A 21,830-nucleotide genomic window follows, 5' to 3' on the forward strand; every position below is an offset into this window, starting at 1 on the left:
AATTATTAGTCAGTTAGCAGCATTCAGTGTCGAACTTCATTGTTCCATTAATATTAAACATGTGTTTGCTAGCTTTACTTCCCTTATTGTTATAAATTCTAGATAGAAGGATTGCTATCTTGCTTGGGCACAGAAAGGAAATGCCAACACTAAATAGTTGTTGGTTATCTGCCTTATTGAAGCAAAATGATTTCATAGACCCCTGAGCATAGGAGAGACTGATTAGTGATTAAGAATTACAAAGTACCCAGGCCTTTCAGAAACCTGGAATACCTATATAAATACAGAAAAGAGATATTTTTTCTGTTTGATTGACAGTGATTTTCAGATCTCCTTTATGATAGTTTGAGCTTCAGCATCCACCAGACTTTTACCATAGTTGCTAATGAATAATAACATTGACTGACTTACAGAAGACTCATAAGGAAAAATGAAAGATCTATGGCTATTAAATATTGAATGTCCCTAAATGAGAATTCAGATTGAGTGCAGGGGCTGTATTAAGCAAGGCCTGTTTCAAGTTGACCACTTAACACTTTGCCTCCTGTTTAAAGAAATTAATGGATTTTAATGAAACCTGCAGTATTACTTAAGAATATATGATTCATCTTCAGTTCGGTTTATTCTCCTGTTGTCCTGAAACAAACTGATAGCTAATATAAATTGCCACATAATTTCTGTGAGGAAGCTAGAGCTCACAATAGTAGTAATAATATTGATAGCATTAAAAGCAAGAACAAGACTGCTTGCCCATGTTAGCAACCTGAGCAGTCAAAGGCATTAATGGACCATGAAACCTGGAGAGCTGGGGTGACTGTGGGTCAGAGCTAAGGTATATAGGCAAGCACAGTATAGGAGAAACTTTCATCACCTCCACTACACTGAGCCATTTCTCTTGAATAGAGCAAGCTCTTAATTTCCCCTGGTTGTTAATCTGGCACCTTTCATGAATATCAGTGTTCACTTTGGAAAATAAAAAAGCAAACAGCCAAAACATTTAAGTGTTAAGGGGGAAAGAAAATCAACAGAGGAAATTACAGTAGCACTTAATACAGTGGCACCTTTTTCTTGAGTCATGTGAGCTGAAGATATTTGAGAGTTTGCGGCTTTGACAGTCTCTTTAAGACAGTAGCCAGAGGTCTTGGGAAAGTGGTATGCATACACTGCCACCGATTAGCTATGGCCTTTATACACATATGTGTCCACATTTTCAAAACTGGCCTGTTAAAAATATATATGAGAACAAGTGATTTCAAAGTAAATACCACTTCCGTTCCTCATTGCTTTTGCTCCCTGTTTGCCATTTCCTTTCTAACATTAATTACTGTTTCTGAAGGAATTGGTGTTTCCTGCCCTGGTATAGTTTCTGTTTGTTTTGGATCATCCATCCGTTGTTAAGAGAGTTGCCATGTTTTTTTGGAATCTATTATATCAAGAATTGAGGATGATACCAGGTTCTCACTTTCTTCTGTCTCTCTTATTTTTAGGTAAGTCATCTGATTGGAGTGTCATTTCATTTGATGGAATTTTCCATTTGGTAAAGTATTACTTTTTTTTATCAAATGATGTAAACTTTTGTTTTTGTGATTTCTTAGTCTGTATTTTCCCACAACACTGACCTCCATAGTATGTTCTGTCTAGAAGGCAAGGAGTGAGAGTCACAGAATGAGAGAGAGAGAGAGAGAAAGAGAGAAGGAGGCCTGGGACATAAGGGAAAGGACACGTAACTATATTTATATATCAAGAAAAAACAGTATTGAGAGAAACCTACCTTTTCATAGCTATTTTCATGAATTTTGCCTTTTAGAATTTCAGGAAGTAGAAGAGTTGCTAGTGTAGTCCCCCCTTATCTGCAGTTGCACTTTCTGTGGTTTCAGTTCCCTGTTGTCAGCCACAAGTCCAAGAAGACCAAGCAGATGGTCTTCCTCCTGACATACTATCCGAAAGTCAAGAGCAGCCTAACACTACATCATTCACCTCACTTCGTCTCATCATGTAGGCATTTTATCATCACACATCATCACAAGAAGAATGAGGATAGTACAGTAAGATATTTTATGAGAGAGATCACATCACATAACTTTTATTACAGTATATTGTTATAATCATCCTATTTTATTATTAGTTATTACTGTTGATCTCTTACTGTGCCTAATTTATAAATTAAACTTTATCATAGGTATGTATGTATGGAGGGAAAAAAGTATATATAGGTTCAGTACTATCCACAATTTCAGACATCCACTGGGACTCTTGGATATTCTTGGTAAGAATATTTTACCCTGTGGATAAGACAGGACTACTGTATATTTAATTATGTTTAGAAAGAATTGGGCTTACTTCAGAGAATCCAACCAAGTAGTGGCTTTCCAGTTGTATTTGGTGAACATCTGACATTCCTCAAAAGGTTGTTCTGCATCTTGGGAAAAGCATATCATCAGAGAGAGCTTTTCTTTTGAATCATTGTTTTAAGTCCTCTGGTATTTGTTCATTTTAAAACACAGTTATTAAATAGAAGCAAAATACACAATTTTAAAAGTACAAAACCGGGATTCTGTGGCACAGAGATGGTACCAGGACTTGTAGTCCATAATAAGAGAAGATTGAAGCCTCCAAGAGTGAGTATAATGAGAGGGACAAAAGGACACGTCATAACATCACACGGCTTTTCCCTGATGTTCTGGATCCTTTCACTAGTAAGAAGAATGTCTGTATTTGGTACACTTTCTGTAAAGGTAGATGAATTATGAATCCTAGCAATTTGTTTTCCCTTGGGGGAATGTTTCTCTTTCCACCGAACCACACACATATTGATCTATTGATAGATCTATTGAGTAGAGACTGAAAACTGTACTGCCAGCATCCTGCCTTTCCCAGTGTTTCTTGACTGGAAATCTTGTTTTCTTCTAGAGATTAACTTGATAAAAAGATACAGCTTAAAATACCAAGAGAACCAGTTAGATGCCATATTCCTTTGATTCTGCTATTATGTTATCTCTTCCCTCTCCACAGTTTTAAATTTTTTAAACTAAATGCCTGGTATTCGGAGTTGCAAATCCTGTTGAGACCCTGGAATATTGGCATTTGTTGTTGCTGATTGAGAGGCTTGACAGTCCTTGGATATTTGGATGAAACAGTGATAGGATGACATTGGCATTCTGTTCAAAAAGTTTAGTGGCTAAAACAAAGTTCCTTCTAGATCAGAAGTTTATCCCATCTCTACCCAGAGATAGGCTCCACCCGATAGGTCCAAGAGCATACAGAGTGGGGACAATTTCTATTCTGCAAAGCATTCTGCTTCTGGTTGAGTGAATGAGTGGATGGATGACTTTTTAAATGAGAGTTTTAACATTTTAATATTAGAGATATTTTTAAATGAAGAACTTCCCGTTTTAGTAACAATTACCATGTGTTTGGCAACATATAATATTGTAGGGATGCTTTCTCATACTAAGATTCTGATAATTCCCATATTAATGATCATGTAGCTAAATTTTATTTCTTTTAAAAACCTTTGTGAAGGGAATGGTAAGTGGAAAGCAAGGGATGACTAGTATCCTTTAACTCAAAGTATTCAAAAAACTTAAATAAATAAGGGTGTTAGGATTTCTAACACTTTCATCTGTCTTTTATATTCCAAAAGGATAAAATATCTAAAAATTCTTTCTGCCTTTTATATCTTTACATTAGGAAGGAAATTGGTAGACTTAATGTGTCGTCAACCATTCATAAGTTCTGCTATGTATGAATTATATAAAAATAAATTAATTTCGGGGCGCCTGGGTGGCTCAGTCGTTAAGCGTCTACCTTCAGCTCAGGTCATGATCCCAGGGTTCTGGGATCAAGCCCCTCATCGGGCTCCGTGCTCAGCCAGGAGCCTGCCTCTCCCTCCCCCACACCCCCTGCTTGTGTTCCCTCTCTAGCTGTCTTTCTCTATATATCAAATAAATAAATAAAATCTTTTTTAAAAAATTATTAATTTCAATGCTGTTTTCTCTTTTTCTTTCCTTAGAATCTCTCTGGTTTTCCCATTAATGTCATTAAAAGCCCAAAACCAAACAAACTATTTTTTGTATTTCCCAAGAAATCAGTTATCCAAAGAAAAGTCCAGCATTCTAGTATTTTATAACTTTGGAGAAAATCAGGGGCTTCTTTTTTTTTTCTTTTTTGTAAGATTTATTTATTTATTTTAGAGAGAGAGCAAGTGGGGATGGGGGAGGGGCAGAGGGAGAGAAAGTCTTAAGCAGACTCCATGGAGCCCGAAGTTGGGCTCGATCTCACAACCTGAGCCAAAACCAAGAGTTAAAAACTTAACTGACTACTCCACCCAGGCACCCCGAAAATCAGGAGCTTTTTGAAAAATACATGTCACTTAGTAAAGGGTAGGAGCATCTAGAAATAAGAATCCTCCCTAATATTATAAAGACTGGGAGAAGTTCTGATGCTTATGGAAGAATTTAGACTCCACCACCCCATGCCAAATTAAGTATTTCATACACTCAATTTAGTTTCAGCTCAGCTAAACTGTCATCAGAAAAGGCAGACACATGTGTTTTCCTCAATTATAAAATGAGTTGATATCAAGACTAAGACAACAGTGATGGATTGATTTTTGGATCCACTAAGCATATTCTAACAGCAGTCTCATTTCAAGGCCAATAAGTTGTATTAAAGTATGCAGAGAGTGTTTGAAATTAAATTTAATAGAAAATAGAATGACCGTATTTTTTGTTTCTTTTCTAAAATAAGTTTCTTCTAGGTAGTTGAATAGTATTTTTTAAATATTCTCAATCTCAGGTTCATTGCTTCCCGAATTCTCATGATCCTTGAAACTGAATGCTGTGATTATTGAGGTGAAAGTTGCTATAGCTATAACTGACATTACAGAAAAGAAACGGGCTCGTAAATTCTCTGTGCCTCAGTGTCCTCTTCTGTTTGTCTCCACTGGACTGAAGGCCCCATGAATTTAAAGACTGACTGCTTTTGCTCATTTTTATACCTGTCACTGTTGCCATGCTGTCTGGTACATAGTAAGTACTCACTTAATACCTGATTAATTAGGGGAAGTACCATCGAATGTAAAATCTCAACCACATGGGAGAGTTGTAAGGGATAGTGAGATGATGTGTGAATGTCTATGTGTGTGTATGTACATGTATCCCAAATTCAAGTACTCAAAAATAGTTGTTTTTTAATCTGATTCATGCTAACCCAAATTTACCAAAAACTACCTTTCAAACTAGGATACCCCTGTTAATTTGTTGTGGATGACATCTTATACCTGATTTGAGAGCCAGAGTTGTTTATATCCTTTAGTCGCTCCCTATTATTGATCAGGATATATGTGTGTATGTATACACACACACACACACACACACACACACACACACAGGGATGTGTATAAGGCAACTAATTACAACTCAGAAATTGTTTGAACATGACATGAGAATAAAGGGAATAAATTAAAATAGGCTGATACTTCCCTTTCTTGATTCTAAGGTTTCTTCCAAATAATACCTCCCTTTGATATTTCCAGATACACTAACAAGGTTTTACAGCCCAGTTTGCTTTCTCTTAATCTGTGAGAACCCTAACACCTCAGGCCAGTCATTATATGATTTTTTTAACATAGTTAATTTACTCCAAATATATCACAAAAACTGATCACTTTGATTAAGAAGTGCCACCTAGGGGAGCCTGGGTGACTCTGTTAAGCATCCAACTCTTGATATCAGCTCAGGTCATGATCTCAGAGTCATGAGATTGAGCGTGCCCCACTCCTCCCCTGGGGTCAGGCTCTGCACTCCGTGGGAAGTCTGCCTGAGATTCTCTCTCCCTCTGCCCACCCCTAACATGCACATGCTCTCTCTCTCCCAAATAAATAAATAAATAAATAAATAAATAAATAAATAAATAAAATCTTTTTTAAAAAAAGGAAGTGCCACCTATACTCATCTTTTTAAAAAAGATTTACTTACTTACCTGAGAGAGAGACAGAGAGCAGTGGGGAGGGGCAGAGGGAGAGAGAGGGTCTCCAGCAGACTTGTCTTGTACTGAGTGCAGAGCAGGATGCGGGGCTTGATCCCATGACCCGGAGACCGTGAGCCAAAACCAAGAGTCAGATGCTGAACAACTGTGCTACCCAGGCGCCCCAATATACTCATTTTTTTGACACATTGACAGTCTCCCAACCAGCTTCAGTTTAGATTTGTTTTCTGATCTTGTTTCTTATTTTGATCTTGAAGTCTACTTTGCGCTTTCTACCAATGTCTTGTTTTATGGAAAACACTGTTTTCCATATACCCCTGGTGATCAAGAATCACTAATATGAGGGCTGATATGATACTTATTCAGTACTGTCCATTTCCATAAATATGTATTAAATGCCTAGTGTGTGGGCATTCTGGGTTGTGATTCAACAACAGACAACATGAGTCATAACCATTTGTGAGTTGTAAAATCAAAATCAGAGGTTCTCCCTGTGTTCTAGAATTCAGTCCTCAGAACTAAAAGGATGAGAGTGAGAAACATAGCCTTCGAAAACCCTGTTATGGTGCCCATCAATGTTTCCCAATGTGTATTCTGTGGAACACCAATTCTGAGGGATGTACTATCAAAAGTCAAATAAGTTTAAGAAAAATAGCAATCAATATTCTTTTTTAAAAAAAACTTATTTATTTTAGAGAGAGAAAGCATGAAATGAGCAGGTGGGGCAGTGGGAGAGGGAGAGAGAAAAGCAGACTCCACACTGAGCACGGGGCTCATTCTTATAACCCTGAGATCATGACCTGAGCCAAAATCAAGAATCAGTCACTTAACCAATTGTGCCACCCAGGTGCCCCGATAGCACTCAGTATTCTTGAAGAACCACAGTACAAATATACTCTGGTAAAAGCTCTAGAATATCCTACACAAAGAAACAAGTTTAGCTTTGCTTAACTAACTTAATTCAAAATACACTTTAGAGAAAACTAAGAACAGTAATAACATCTTTAGAAGGTTATAGTTCACTCATTTTATTGTTTTTAATTGTATATCCATTTCTCTTTCTAGACTCTGTGAAATTAAGAATTCTTAATCATTCTCTTCTGTTCTTCCTCTATGCTATCCCCAACCCCTGATAAGAAAGATGTATGGAAGAAAGAAGGGGAAATAGGAAGGAAGGAAAAGAAGTGTGTGTGTGTGTGTGTGTGTCTATTATCTGTCTTGGTTATTTGTCTATACAGTACTGTTGTGTAGTCCTTATGTATTTTAAAACTTTATACCAATATGAGAAAATGTGTTAATATTTATAGCAAGTTTATTAAATTATGTTACATTATGTAATTAAATACACAAGATTTTTGATTCTATAACAAGTGAAAATGATTTACTTGAGAAAGTAAGTATGGCCTATAGTTAATGGAGTTAAAAATCTGTATTGGAAGAACTTTTTTATTTTACTTTAAATTATATATGTAAATTGGTATTTTTTCTATATTTCCACATTAATTATTAAGTTTCAGAGTTTAAAAATTACACTCAGAAAAGTAAGTTATGAAAATATTTGTCCTATAGGAAAACCTCCACTCTTTAGAATCTTTGAATGGTGATTTTAGATAATAAAATTTTCTCAGCACTTGGAGGCTGTCCCCCCAATACCATCGTAAGCTCCAAAACTTTAAAAATATATATTAGGTGAGGGTGCCTGGGTGGCTCAGTCGGTTAAGCGACTGCCTTCGGCTCAGGTCATGGTCCTGGAGTCCCTGGATCGAGTCCCGCATTGGGCTCCCTGCTCAGCGGGGAGTCTGCTTCTCCCTCTGACCCTCCCCCCTCTCATGTGCTCTCTCTCTCATTCTCTCTCTCTCAAATAAATAAATAAAATCTTTAAAATATATATATATATATTAGGTGAAAATTTTTCTAAAATATTTCCATTTCTTGGGTGCCTGGGTGGCTCAGTTGGTTAAGCAGCTGCCTTCGGCTCAGCTCATGATCCTGGAGTCTCAGGATCGAGTCCCACATTGGGCTCCCTGCTCAGCAGATCCTGCTTCTCTCTCTCTCTCCCCTTGCTTGTGTGTGCGTGCTCGCTCTCTCTCTCTCTCTCTATCTCTCAGACAAATAAAATCTTTTTTAAAAAATATTAAAAATAAATAAATAAAATATTTCCATTTCTTTTCTTTAAAAGGACATATGTTGACCATAATTTAAACTTTTTTCAGTGACCCAAGGTCATCATTCAGTTCACTTCATTTCAGCAAGTATTTATTTAGTACATCCTGTATATGATGATCCTCCCAGGCCCTTTTGGATACTTCAGTCTGTTTACCACTGTACTAAACAGCTGCTGAATGCTGTGTTCGGGACTCTTGAGTCAGCTTTTTATAGTTTTTCTGATTCCCTTCCCCTGCTGTGAAGACTGGCAGACTCCTGTGAGGGTGCCCTGCTCAACCTCCCTCCCAGATGTGATGCTTCTGATCTTCTGGGAGCAGGAAGCTAAAATAACCAGCCCTATGGATATGCATTCAAATAAGAAAAGCACACTAGGAAGCTCTTTAATATGTGAAGTACATGAAATTTGTACAATTTTGGCTGTTCAAGAGTCCTTTTTATCCATTTGCTTGTTTCTGAAATCTCTTGAATTGTCCTAACATTTTAGATATGTGAAATGTTGCTATAAACTTATCAAGCATATGTTTCCTTTATCCCTTTTCTTAATAGTTCTTCTTGAAGCAGATTCACATTTTATAACACCACAATCTATGTTATCCACTGACCAAGTGAGAATTAGTTGTGTCTAAAATACTAATCAGAAATTTCTATCTAATTACAGTCCACAGCTTCCTTATGAACCATTTTATATTTGCCTGAGACTTGGTTTGATTTCGGCCTATAATGGGTTTTTATTAGTTTTTTAGTTTTTCAAATTCACAGTGTTGTGTGTGTGTGTGTGTGTGTGTGTGTGTATACACACCATATGGTATATTACAGTGCGTAAATATATATATATATCATAAAATTCTTTTTTTTTCAAGTTTTTATTTAAATTCTAGTTAATATATATGGTAAAATTGCTTTCATACCATAAAATTCTTAATAAAGACTTCTATAGCAGGCTCATTTTTATTTTCTCCTTTGTCAAAATGATGTATCCTAAAAATGTCTTATCACTAAAAATCAGTATTTACAAAATATTTGTTAAATTATATGGCTCTAGGGCGCCTGGGTGGCTCAGTTGGTTAAGCAACTGCCTTCAGCTCAGGTCATGATCCTGGAGTCCCGGGATCGAGTCCCACATCAGGCTCCCTGCTCTGCGGGGAGTCTGCTTCTCCCTCTGACCCTCTTCCCTCTCGTGCTCTCTATCTCTCATTCTCTCTCTCTCAAATAAATAATAAAATAAAATCTTTTAAAAAAAATTATATGGCTCTATCTAACTTTCAATTTAGCCAAAAATAAATTGAGTGCTGGAGAGAAGTGTGAGACAGTGTGTACATTACACAGACCTGCAAGAATTAATGTGTTAGAACAGTAAAACTGGATGACGTTTTTAGCACCTCCCAATGACCATGTTAATCATACATGTACTACAGTTACCTCTCCCATTATTAGTAACTGTTAGTTAGCTCATCACATCCTTTCAACCCTGTGTGCTATTTATGTTTTCTAAATCTACCTGTCACCACCTTACCAAATAAGAACAAGAAGAAGCACCATAGTAACCAAAGAATGAAATTCCTCTGTAAGTACTTTGTATTGCCAGCAGCATTTATATTGAGATCTTTTTTGAAGAGTCAGTTAATGAAGAAACTTGAGAATCCTTGGGTTATCTGCCATTGAAAGTTAAATTGTGGTATTTTGGTCTCCTTAAAGGCAGTAGCAGATCTTTTTTTCTCTAAAACTATTTCTAGAATTCTAGGGGATAGCTATTGACTATCTTTCCATCCCTTTTCTATTTAAAAAGTCCTCTATTTTAAAACTATATATAAATGTAAGCTGATGCTTGTTTTCATAAGAGTGTGATTCACTCTGTAATCTTTCTTTCAAGCTGTTATCACAACATTAAGGAGTAAGAACTTTCCTTATATTGTCATCTAACTTCATGGCTTACTTTCATTTGATTTTCTTTTTTTTATTCACTTGGAATTTATGGAAGAGAATTCTGGAAAGCTGCAGTGGTTCTTTGTTTTTTAGAGGAAGTGGCTATCATGAGATTGAGGGCAGGAGTATGGAATAAGGAAACTGGCTTGAAACCTCTATATATTATATACAATTTTATTTTCTGAGTAGTATCTCTGATTCAGTAATCACCCTGGGTATTAGCCATGCAAGTTTTCTTATTCTCTGGAAAGCTTTACTGTAATCAAGAATTTTGCTAGCGTATCATATACCTTGTAATTTTATTTTCTAAAATTATGTGGCATTTAATGTCTTCATTTCCGTGCACCCTTTTAAAACCCTTGTATCTTCATTTATTTTATTACTCCCACACTATTTCATATTATTCTTTGCAATTCACTTTGCTATTCTGCAGATAAATCATTTGCAGATTTCCTAAAAGCTGGATTCTCTCACTTATGGTCTAGTGCTGTGGTTTCTTAGTAGAAGACAAGTTTACAGCCAGAAGCTATAAGTTCCCCCAAGTTCAAAATCTATACAAGTTTACACTAGAAAACCAAAATTTTCCTTCTGTAATCACTGAACTTCCAAGAAAAGATAGATGCCACCGGCATAGAAACAGAATCAATCCATTAGGCTCTGGGTATTTTGAAGGTCTGAAATAGATCATGTGAGACCCAGCATTACTTTGGCTATTATTTGAGGGCTACAGATAGGGTGGTATCTTTTGCCAAGACCTAAAAGACATAGGGGCGCCTGGGTGGCTCAGTCGGTTGAGTGCCTTCAGCTCAGGTCATGATCCTGGAGCCCAGGGATCCCCAGGGATCTAGCTGCATCAGGCTCCCTGCTCAGCAGGGAGTATGCTTCTTCCTCTCCCACTCCCCCTGCTCATGCTCTCTCTCTCTCTCTCTCTCTCTCAAATAAATAAATAAAATCTAAAAAAAAAAGACATAAAAGACATAAAAATATAAATTAAGAAGAAAGTAACCTTTCCTCTTTTTTTTTTAAGATTTATTTATTTATTTGAGAGAGGGAGAGAGAGTGAGCTGGGAGACGGGGAGAGGGAGAAGGAGAGAGACTTCGCAAGCAGTCTCCCGGCTGAGCACAGAGACTGAAGCAGTGTTAGATCCCAGGACCCTGAGATCATGACCTGAGCTGAAACTAAGAGTCAGCCGCTCAACCAGCTGAGCTACCCAGGCACCCCAGGAAGGTAGCCTTTCTGACCCTATTCTCACCAGAAGGAACAGCAGGTTAAAAATTAATAATGACTGATAACATTTTTTCAAATAGTCTTAATTTTTTTAATCATTTAACTTTAATGATTTAAAATTTAAAGTTTACCAAACCAGTAAACATACTGCTATATACTTATTAATAAGAGCTATTTTAGGGGAGCCTCCTGGCTCAGTCAGTAGAGCATGCAACACTTGATCTCGAGGTCATAAGTTCGAGCCCCACATTGGGTGTAGAGATTACTTACAAGAAAATAACATTTTTTTAAAGGGGGGGAACTATTTTATTTGAAAATAATGAATAATTTTGATCTTTCTTCATTGCCTAGACCTCAAATGCCAAAGCAGGTTTCCCCAGTTTACTGTTCTCACCTAGAAAAGTGGAGAACATAGTCATTCCATGCTGTTCTAGGCATCAAATAAACCTGTTAAAAGCACTTGAGTTCCTAGTGACACACTCTAGAACTCTCATTATACATAATAAGCTCATTCTTTGGAGTTGCTGAAACATGAGACTTAGATTTTTGTGTCCTCAACTATGTTCTTCTTGGTCCATTGTTTGCTTCCAACTTAGGCATCTTTACCACCTTTACTCCAAGAAATAAGCTAATGGTATACAGGATTATGCGAAAAGCTCCAGGAGAGAAGGAACTCTTCCCCAAATTTCAGAATTGCCTCATTGGAGAGAAAATTTCTATAACATTTTGTTTTATTCAGAGAATCTAAGTGTCAGAAAGAACAAAGAAGCAGGAGAGGAGCTATCTTGAGCTCTTGAGTTTGAAGCAAGATCTGCATTATGACCCCATTTAGAAAAGTACTGGCCCTCCATAAAGCAGTGCTTTGAACAAATTAGTAAATTTTATATCAAGTATCTTGGCTGCTAGTATTTTTTAAATCTCAGAATAGACATGAAGATAATCCAATAGAAACTATGATTTTCAGTTTAAAGAATGATACTTTATGAAACTCTGATCTTTTTAATGGAGAAGGAAGAATAGCTTGGTTGCTGGATCTGTGTGTGTATGTGTGTGCGCACATGGGTATCTGAGAGAGAGAATGAAAGAGGGAGAGAGGAAAAACAAGACAAACATAGTTATACTAATCTTCTTTTTCCACAAGGAATTTGTAATAGCTTGGAAACAAAACATATAATAAAATTCACATAGGGATTTTAAATAAAAATAGGAAGACCGGGGCAAAAGAATGGTATTAGAAGAAGTTTGGATCTCTCAGGAATCCTACAGATCTTTTGATTCAGGTGCAGTAGCAGTAGCATTAAGAGTAGTGTCAAGCACAGTTCTGTTTTAAGAAAAGAGCAGATCTTCCTTTTGTCCTCCCATCCATTGCCAGCCCGTATTGAACCAGTGCAGCAAGTCTATTGTCAGCCCTTGGGCTTTACATGGCCTGCGCGGTCATTCTAGTTTGCCTGGCTTTGCCTGCATGCTTATGGCATGGCTCCGCCAGTGTTCATTCCACTGCTTTGGAAAAACCTGTATATTCAGCAGTTGCACATCCCATGAGAGGAATAGCATTGAGCATGATTTTAGAAACCCCGCATATGCATTTTATATTGGGGCTTGAGTATCCAAGAGGCCATCAAATTATCATTGTCAGTTTATTTTTCTCTTGAATTTACAGGTGCTTCTAGTATGGACTCAGGTGAGGGACACCCAGAAACTGGCTAAGCAAAGGTGAAAGGAAAGTGAAAGAATTTCCATTCTGTCTGACTCAGGATAATAGGTATAAAACCTGAAGATATTTTTCTTAAGTGTTCATCATTTATTTCCATCATTTGTTCCCATTGTTATTTTCCCCTGCGCAGTTATTACTTGCATTTCTTTAGAGATATTAGCGTGTAAGCCTGAAGAAGCAGAGAATTGAGGGTGCTCCACCAGAGTCTGAGAAAATTCAAAGTTTTGGACTGAGGTCCCACCTCTGAGCTCATGCTTTTTCATTACACTGTATTTGGCTGAAGATCGGCTACTAGATGCACTGTAACCATTGCAAAGACAGTGTAATCTCTTGCTTCCTAGACTTTCACTGGTATTTTTGCCTGTTGTTAGAGTAGCCACACTTTCCATGAGTTTTGGGTGTTTTAGCCATATAGGAAAAAGAGAGCAGGGGGAAAGAAAAGAATTGGTGGTAGAGAGATGGCGCCTGAAAATGGAAAGGTCACAGATGAAAGTGGAGTATGTGTTACCTTCTGACTCAGGCCAGGTGGTTGGGTGTGGATGTCATGTATGTCCCAGTGCAGTCACCCTTGCAGTGGTAATTCTCTCGGCTTAGCCACCACGGAGTATTGTTCCTTGTTTTTCTATAGTGCTTGTCAAAATGCTATGACAACTGGCTGGTTTTATGAAAACAGAGCCTGGCTCTCAAGAGACAGTGTGTCTGAAAGTCAAACATGGATGGCAGCCATTGGCACGCGAAGGAGTCAGAAACCACAGATTGTTTTCTCGTTGGATGAACAGCTTAAAGCAACGTAAAGTTAATTGAAGAATTCCTTGAAAGTGAAGTCAGACTAAAAGAAATGCTCTAAGTCTATAATTTACTAAATGTGAAAGATCTGTAAGTGGTAGTGAGACTAAAAGAGTTTGGGGGGGAAAAAGAGCATTTTTATAAATAGATCTGGCTTGTATTATTGCCTAGGCAGTTTTAATTATTTGCTCTAATAATGTAGATCTGCAGAAGAATCTTTAATTAGGTAAAACTTGATTTATAGAGTTGGCCTCATATAAACCATGAGGTAATGGTGTGCTGCAGAAAATTACAGGCCTGGTCTTGCCATCGAAAACTATTATTTCTACCTAGGACTACTCGTGCTCTGCATGTCTTACTTTCACGAAACCAGAGCATCCTGTGTTCTCATTCTCAACGTCCTTTGCCCAGGTAAATTCAACATATACTATTACTCATTAAGTAATTTATCAAATATACATATGAAAAAACTGAGGAGGCACAATTTAACTACTAACTCTAGTAGTTAAAGAAATTTTACTTCTTTGAGAGCTTAGAAACCAACCTGTGATCCAGAAATGGATTCATTCTCCTTTCAGCTGACAGACTGGCAGGGACATACGAGACTGTCAAAAGTGATATCTGTGTGTCTGTCTACCTGTCCTTCCCACAAACCTAATGCCATCCTCCACTTTCCCTCTCCTTCCCTAGCCTCTTCCTGGGAATTTCTTTCAGTGTCATCAATGCCTGTTTCATCTGGCTTTAAATAAGAGCAGGGGGCCTCTACAACATTTCACTCTGGTTCTTACTTCTCTCCCATTGCAGTAGAAGCCTTGATGTAGGGCCAAGGCCTTTTCTTTGATTATAGGTCTGCTGATTATAATTTCCTAACATTTTTCTTGCATTAATTATACCTTAATGATTACATTTTCATGGTTCCCCATTTCAATTTTGTTAAAGTAGAATAAGATTTAAGAAGGAATCCTTCTAGATTTTAACAATTTATTTTCTATTCTTTTAGATTTATCTAACCCATATCTGCCTTGATAGCTATTTTAAATGATATGCCTTTATCAAGTCTTCTCAAAGTGTTCAATGTTTTTGCATAAAAACAACTCCTGCCTTCACTGTCATATTTCATCACTTTACATAATATTTGATTAAATTCTGTAATTACAATAACAAGTCCAACAGGCATAAACAGGTTTGGGAACAAATGTAATTGTTCAAACAGTTGGAAGAAGTGCATGGGGCATACTAGAGAATAGCCTTCTGGCCTCCAGGATTCAGTATGTGTGGCCTCAGTCCTGAGTTAAACAAAGGGACAGAACTGGGTAAGTGGAGCCCAGTTATGAGAACTTCTGAATCTGTACTCTCCACATTTTCTTCATTTTATAGGTGAGACCCAAGGTGGTTACATGATTTGCCCAAGGTTGTCAAACTAGTTGGTAGCCAACCTGGGTGTCCTGAGTCTCAAGCCAGAGTTTTCCCATGGTGCCAGAGAAGGACTGATACCCTGACCCTTTGTGAATGCAGGTTTATAGAGTGTACTTTGATTTACTACCACAAAGTATCTGTCTTGATGCTTACTTTACCCATAGTTTTTATGTTACTAATTAACAAACATTTTTCTTTAAATTCTTCTTGATATCAAAGCTAAGCCTTCTTTATTATAGGGAGTTAATCCAGGTCATGAAATTTATCACTTTTTTCTTTAAATGACCATAGTAAGAGAGAGAGACTAAATGGAAGAATTTTTCAGTAGGGCTTGTCCCATACTGTTCATAGCTACCCTTGTCCATCTAAAAGCAAATTTTTAAAGGGTGTAGGCCTCAGGGGCACCTGGGTGGCTCGGTATGTTAAACACCTGCCTTTGGCTCAGGTCATGGTCCCAGGGTCCTGGGATGGAGCCTCACGTCAGGCTCCCTGCTCAGTGGGGAGCCTGCTTCTCCTTCTCCCTCTGCTGCTCCCCCTGCTTGTGCTCTCTCGCTCGCTCTCTCTCTGCTAAATAAATAAAATCTTAAAAAAAAAAAATTTAAGAGTGTAGGCCTCAGACAAAGCTGCTTGCGGCAGCACTGTAATTACGGTTCATATTTATATGATCTCTTTCACGACCCAATATGTGCTGACTTTCCTAATATCAAATTGGAAAGACTTTTTTTTAAATTACTTTCCTTTTCCTATCCCTTTCTTCCAGTGCTTACCTCTTGCCCCACCCCCTTTCAGAAAAGATTTGGTATTCCCTAGAGTCAAAATGTACCTACAACTGGGCAGTTAAAAATAAAATCAAAACCAGTAGGATGAATATGAAGGAAGGGGGAAAATGCTGTACTCAGATCCTGGGGTAAAATGGTTTTGTTATTATTGAACATTGTATTTAACTGAACTTCCTCATACACAAAACAAAACAAGACACTTGGGTGTACGTTATTTTTATTTGCTGAAGGGAAACATATCAGGTCTTCCACAGGGACGTTATTACAAAGCACTTCATTCTAAGCCAATGACCCTTATATAAATGAAGCTGAATAACCACCTAGAGCAGGGTATTTGTTCACACATTGGATCTGGAGAAACCATACAATAGTCCAACTCCATCCTTTTTTGATGGGGAACAGAAGCCCAAAGAAGATAAGTAATTTGCCAGTCAACAGGCTTGTTGCTGCTATTACCAGCCTGGAGCCACTGTCCCTTCGTACCGACCAGGGTCTCAGAGCACTGTTGTTTAGAAATAATGGGTATAGTGAGATCAGGTCCAGTCCAGATATGGTCCGATACCATACCTCATTATTGGGCAGTGGGGACATGGGCTGTCAAATGAGTGGGATTTAGACTTGATGAAGTCAGAATACGCAGAAGAGAGTTTTTTCTTCAGGGGCTTCTCTTTTCACTGAGAAGGAAGACACAGGGTGGACCTCTGTCACGGGTTGTTGTCAAATCACTATGGAGGAGAAAACTAGAATAATGGGTGTTCTTTTTATACCTGTTTTAAAATAAATACTTTGTCAAAACTTCCTTTCGTCAGAATTTATGGCAAGGTATGTTGTATTGTAAGACAGTGAATTTATGAAAGAACTTCGGGCAGCGGTCTCAAAACAAGCTATAAGCCAGCTGTTTATTACCTGAATGTCCAGGTATAAGACAACAGGGAGAGTGCTCCAAAGGGGGCAGCTGCTTCCCAGCTCCAGCTGATTTTTGTCTTGTGAAAAATACAGGTATACATTTGACCATATCTTCTAGTGTTTTGAGAGAAGCTGGAAGTCTGGATTATTAAGTCTCCTGATTTTAAATGCTGACAACTTCCTTCTTACACATGCTCAAGCCAGAAACCTTGGAGTTGTCCTTGACTCCTCTCTTCCTTTCAAAACCTACATCTAATCTATCTGGAAATCCTGTTGGGTCTACCCTCAATATATATTCAGAATCTGATCACTTCTTACAGATGACTGTTACACTACTATAGTCCAAACTACCATTATCTCTTTCCAGGATTACTGCAATTGCCTCCCAATTGGTCTCCCTTCTATGATCTCTTTCCTGTAGTCAGAGGGATATTATTGAAGCATTAAGTCAGATCATGTTGCTCCTCTTCTCACAACCATCCAAAGGCTTCCCATCTCACTTAGCAAAATCCAAAGTCCTCCCAATGCTCCATGAGGCTCTCTGACCTCATCTTTGCAGCCACAGTGGCCTCCTGTCTTTTCCTCAGATACACCTGCTCATTTCTTCATCATGACCTTTGCCTTTGCTCTTCCCTTGCCAGGAAGGCTTTTCCCCAGGTATCTCCATGGCCCAGTCACCTCCTCCAATCCCTTGCTCAGATGTCATCCTCTCCACATGCCTTCCTTGTCCACACTATCTAAACTTGTAGCCACACACACACACCCTCCCTCTCTCCTTCTCGACTTTGTTTTCTCTCTCGTACATATCATGATCTCATATACTATGTATTTTTCTTCTTTGTTACCTGTTTTCCACATTAGAAAATAGGTTCCAAAAGGGTAAGGACTTTGTCTGTTTTTGTATATTTGTTCATTGCTGTATACTTAGAATCTAGAAATACGTCTCGCATAGTAGGTGCTCAGTAAATGCTTGATGAATAAATGAATCTAAAAAAACAATTTCTTCAACTTTGGGCCAAACAAAACTCTTCAGTGGGCCATATCCATCCTATACCCTCTTTGACCTAGGGTCAAAAAGAAGAGTACGCACTTCCCCACCTGCACTAGTAGCTTGGAGACAAGCACATGACTACATCATGACCCCTGCCCTGCTCAGGAAACCACAGAAGAGCTCTTCCACTCCACTTTGCACATTGGGTCCTCCTGCTTCCACTCTGCTGAACTTTAACGCATGCTTATCGTTTTATGCCACAACACAGTTTTTCTCAATATATTGATGTTTAGAATATGGAAAATGTTATTCGAATTAGTTCAGCCTCCTGAGTGAACTTCCAAACCTCTAAAGGTAGGAAACATTTGAACAATATGACTTGCTTTCTCCACAAACCAATGTTTAGAGTTAGACAAACAATAAATAAGAGGAAGTACTACAAACAGAGGGAAAAGCATATGTAAAGACACTCAGGTGGAAAAAACCTTTGTGCTTTGGAAAAGAACAAGTGAAACTAGAGTAGAGAAATGGGAGCAAGTGGTAGGAAAAGACATTGGAGAGGTAGGTAGGGCCAAATATTATAGGCCAAGGTAAGGAGTTTGAATGTTATTGTTAAAGTCCAATGGAAGACTCAGAAATCATTATTATGAACTATTTATAGTGGTAATTTTTTTAATATAACTTTTTACTGAAGTGTGACACATATACGTGCTGGGGATGTTTTCAAGTAAGTCAGTCAATTGTTAGCGGTTATTTCAACACCGAGACTGCCTTCTTTTTGTTTAAAAAAATTTTTTTGGACTTAAATGGCTGAAAAAACTAGTTTATTTTCACATTTATAACAAAAATATGAAAGTTTATTTTAAAATATCTTCCTAAAGGGGTACCTGGGTTCAAGCCCTGCATTCAGCAGAGAATCTGCTTGTCCCTCTCCCTCTGCCCCCCCACTTGTGCTCTTTCTCTCTCAAAATCTTTAAAAAGATAAATAAATAAAAATATCTAACTAAAATAACTAAATTTATTTATTTGTATAGAAAATAAGTTTTAATTACATAACACTGTAGATTTTGGTTATGATTGTTCAATAAAGTAATGCTCCCCAGACACAGTCTTTTTAATGGTATCCACTTTAGTTATGTACATTAAATGCTAAATAGTCATTCATTTTACTGTTGCATTTGCAACTTTGCCAAGTTACCATCACATTGAAATATATAACATTTTGCTTCTAAAAAATAATTATATGTACTTAGACTATACCAAATGTACATTAATTGCAGTTTTTATAAAAGGTATAACTTGTCCTTGAGCTCATGGTTTATTTGGCCTATGTATTCTAATCATAAAAGGGTCAAATATTGAGCAGTTCACTAACATTCCAAAGAAGATAGAATAAGGCTCTTTTAGTTCAGCATATGAGAACAGTAAAGAACAGTAAAACATTACTGAAGTTGTTTTTTTGGGTTTGGTTTTTTTTTTTTTTTTAACTTAAGAATTGTGCAAGCCAAACTGAGCCACTTAGAGGGATTTTGTAGCTTGACCTTGGCCATCTGGTGACTAAAAAGGCAGATTCTGGGATGTGATAACATTTGAGATATGAATAGTCCAAGCAGAATCAAGCTATAGGTAATCTGGAAAGCTGAGGTAAAAACCAAGTATTAGGACTAAGTTTAGAAAGTCTTGGAACATTCAGAGGCAGCCCACTGTGACATAAGTGAGAACTGTAAGAAGAAACACTTAACAGTTCTTTGTAGCTTTCTCACAACCAATTTTCAGTAGCATTAAATGGAAATTATAGAAGTAGAAAAATTCACAACTGGAAAGGACCATAGAATCCCTGATATACAGATGAGGAAACTGAGGCCCAGAAGATACCAAAGACTTGCTCAGTGTCACACAACTAGAGTTAATGTAGGACTGAAGTTAAGATTTGGAGCTCCTATTTTCTAGCTCAGTAGAAAACTTTTCCATACTTTCTTGGGCATTTTTTGACCATATAGTCATTGAAGTTGTACCACGATAGAATGAGCTGGCTTGGGTGAAGAAGGGAACATTTACACCAGAACTGAGTGATCAGACAAAAGCTGAACAATGGCTACCTGGCATGCATGCTGATTTTCCATGACAGAAACTCATACTCAGAGTTCTCTAAGAGCTTTTCCAACTCTAATTTTAATAGAGTTTAGATACTTCTAATCATATTTGTAATAGGTAATTATTTGTCCTCTCTACTTATAAAAATTATTGTTCACTCTCATTCATGCATGTGTTACCCATTCTAGTCTTTTCTCAGAACCTGTCTTCCCTTAAACAGCACCTGTTCCAAAGTTGCTTAGTAATACAGTGTGACCAGAGAGCAGGCCAAGATTCTAAGCTCTGTTCACCATTTGGAATGATGAGTAATCACTGTCCCCATAACTAACTTAAGCTTCTACATTAGACAAAAACCCAATAACTGATCTTCCTCTGCCACACAAATACAGACTAGCTACATAGTTAGTGAAAGGGAGATCCATAGCATTGAAATCAATCAGCTTTCCTATTGTGCAACAAGGACTTGGAATGGTAAAGCACTTGGTCAGTCTGTAACCCAATAAAGGATAAATGATTTTTAAAGTAAATTATGATAAAATTTCTTTACTGTGCAATTATATATATAGCCTATTCTTAGCTTAGAAATGAGAATTTATAGATTTGCATTACATTATTAAATGCATGAGAAGTAACTCTGATTAGAAATTTTTTTTCTGCTGTAATCTAGAAGGTAATTTCCCAGACATAAATATTTTTAGACGATGTACTTAACAGTCATATTTATAATAGGGAACTTCCAGAAAACAAGTGATTCAGTCTCCTATGCCTTAAGGTAGCCCCTTTCTCCAGTGGAGACCGGGGTGAATTATTCATTGTAGTAGATATGTGGTCACATCAGGGGCCCATCTCCATAGGGTTACAACTGGGTTCTACACTTCCATCCTGAAGTCCTATGGGAAGGTTTCCAGTATCCTCATTCCCCTCATTTCCACTGACCCTGGATTCATTTGGGAGGTAGAGGGAGGGAGATGATGGTAGGGTTTCATGTACTATAATAGTGATTTGCTAAGGCGGTGAAGGACTCTTTTTTTTTAAACATGAAGGAAACTGAGAGCCCAACAAGGGAGAAGCCATGTTATAGGACTAGAGAAGTTACATAATAGATAATTGTCTAGAACCAACATAAAAACAAAACCTGAGACCCACATCTCCTGTATCCTGACATCTCCTGTATCCTTTTTTTTTTTTCATGGTCTCATTCTACCCCTACTGAAAACTCAAGCTAGGCTCTGTTTCCTTTCCAAAGCTGACTGGACAGGCAGATTAGGCAGTGTATCATGTGAATTTGCCTTATTTTATCCCAAGAAAAAGACCCCCTAGGGCAGTGTTGAAACTTTTCCTATAAAAGGTCAGATAGTTAATATTTTAGGCTTTGTCAACCATATGGTCTCTGTAGCAACTACCTAACTCTATCATTGTAACACAAAAGCACCCACAGGCAATACATGAACAAATGAGCATGGCTGTATTCCATAAAACTGTATTTATGGGCACTGAAATTTAATTTTATATATTTCTCACATGTCATGAAAAATTACTCTAATTTTGATTTTTTTCCAACCCTTTAAAAATGTAAAAATCATTCGTGTGTGCTATACAAAAATAGCACCAGATTTTGGCCCACTAGCCATAGTTTGCTAACCCCTGCCCTAGGGGAATAAATATGAGAAAACCGTAGGTGTTAAAACATGAAGAGATAGAATATGATACCTGAAGGACAGATGATTTAAATGTGGTAGGGGAAATGACTGATGGGTATGCCTATGCAGGGAGAGTAGATGGATGCCCTGACCCTTGATTCTATTTTAGGTAATCTGGGTTGGTACTAGGTCACATTCC

At 37.6% G+C, this 21,830-nt stretch overlaps 1 protein-coding gene across 2 annotated transcripts in view; it reads left to right on the plus strand.

Annotated features, from left to right (window-relative positions):
* CMSS1 (cms1 ribosomal small subunit homolog) overlaps positions 1–21,830 on the plus strand; it is a 376,816-nt gene that overhangs the window by 192,571 nt on the left and 162,415 nt on the right. Inside the window, exon 3 of one of the 2 annotated variants that reach the window (XM_028119178.2) lies at positions 1,488–1,537. The exons of the other annotated variant lie outside the window; for it this stretch is intronic. The gene's annotated coding sequence lies outside the window, so the exon portion shown is untranslated. The remainder of the gene's footprint in view (positions 1–1,487; positions 1,538–21,830) is intronic. 2 annotated transcript variants of the gene reach the window in all.

The sequence above is a fragment of the Eumetopias jubatus genome, unplaced genomic scaffold (genome assembly GCF_037043125.1).
Source record: "Eumetopias jubatus isolate StellerSeaLion01/CBP00866 unplaced genomic scaffold, mEumJub1_p1.0 scaffold_1, whole genome shotgun sequence".
In the NCBI taxonomy this organism is placed as follows: Eukaryota; Metazoa; Chordata; class Mammalia; order Carnivora; family Otariidae; genus Eumetopias; species Eumetopias jubatus.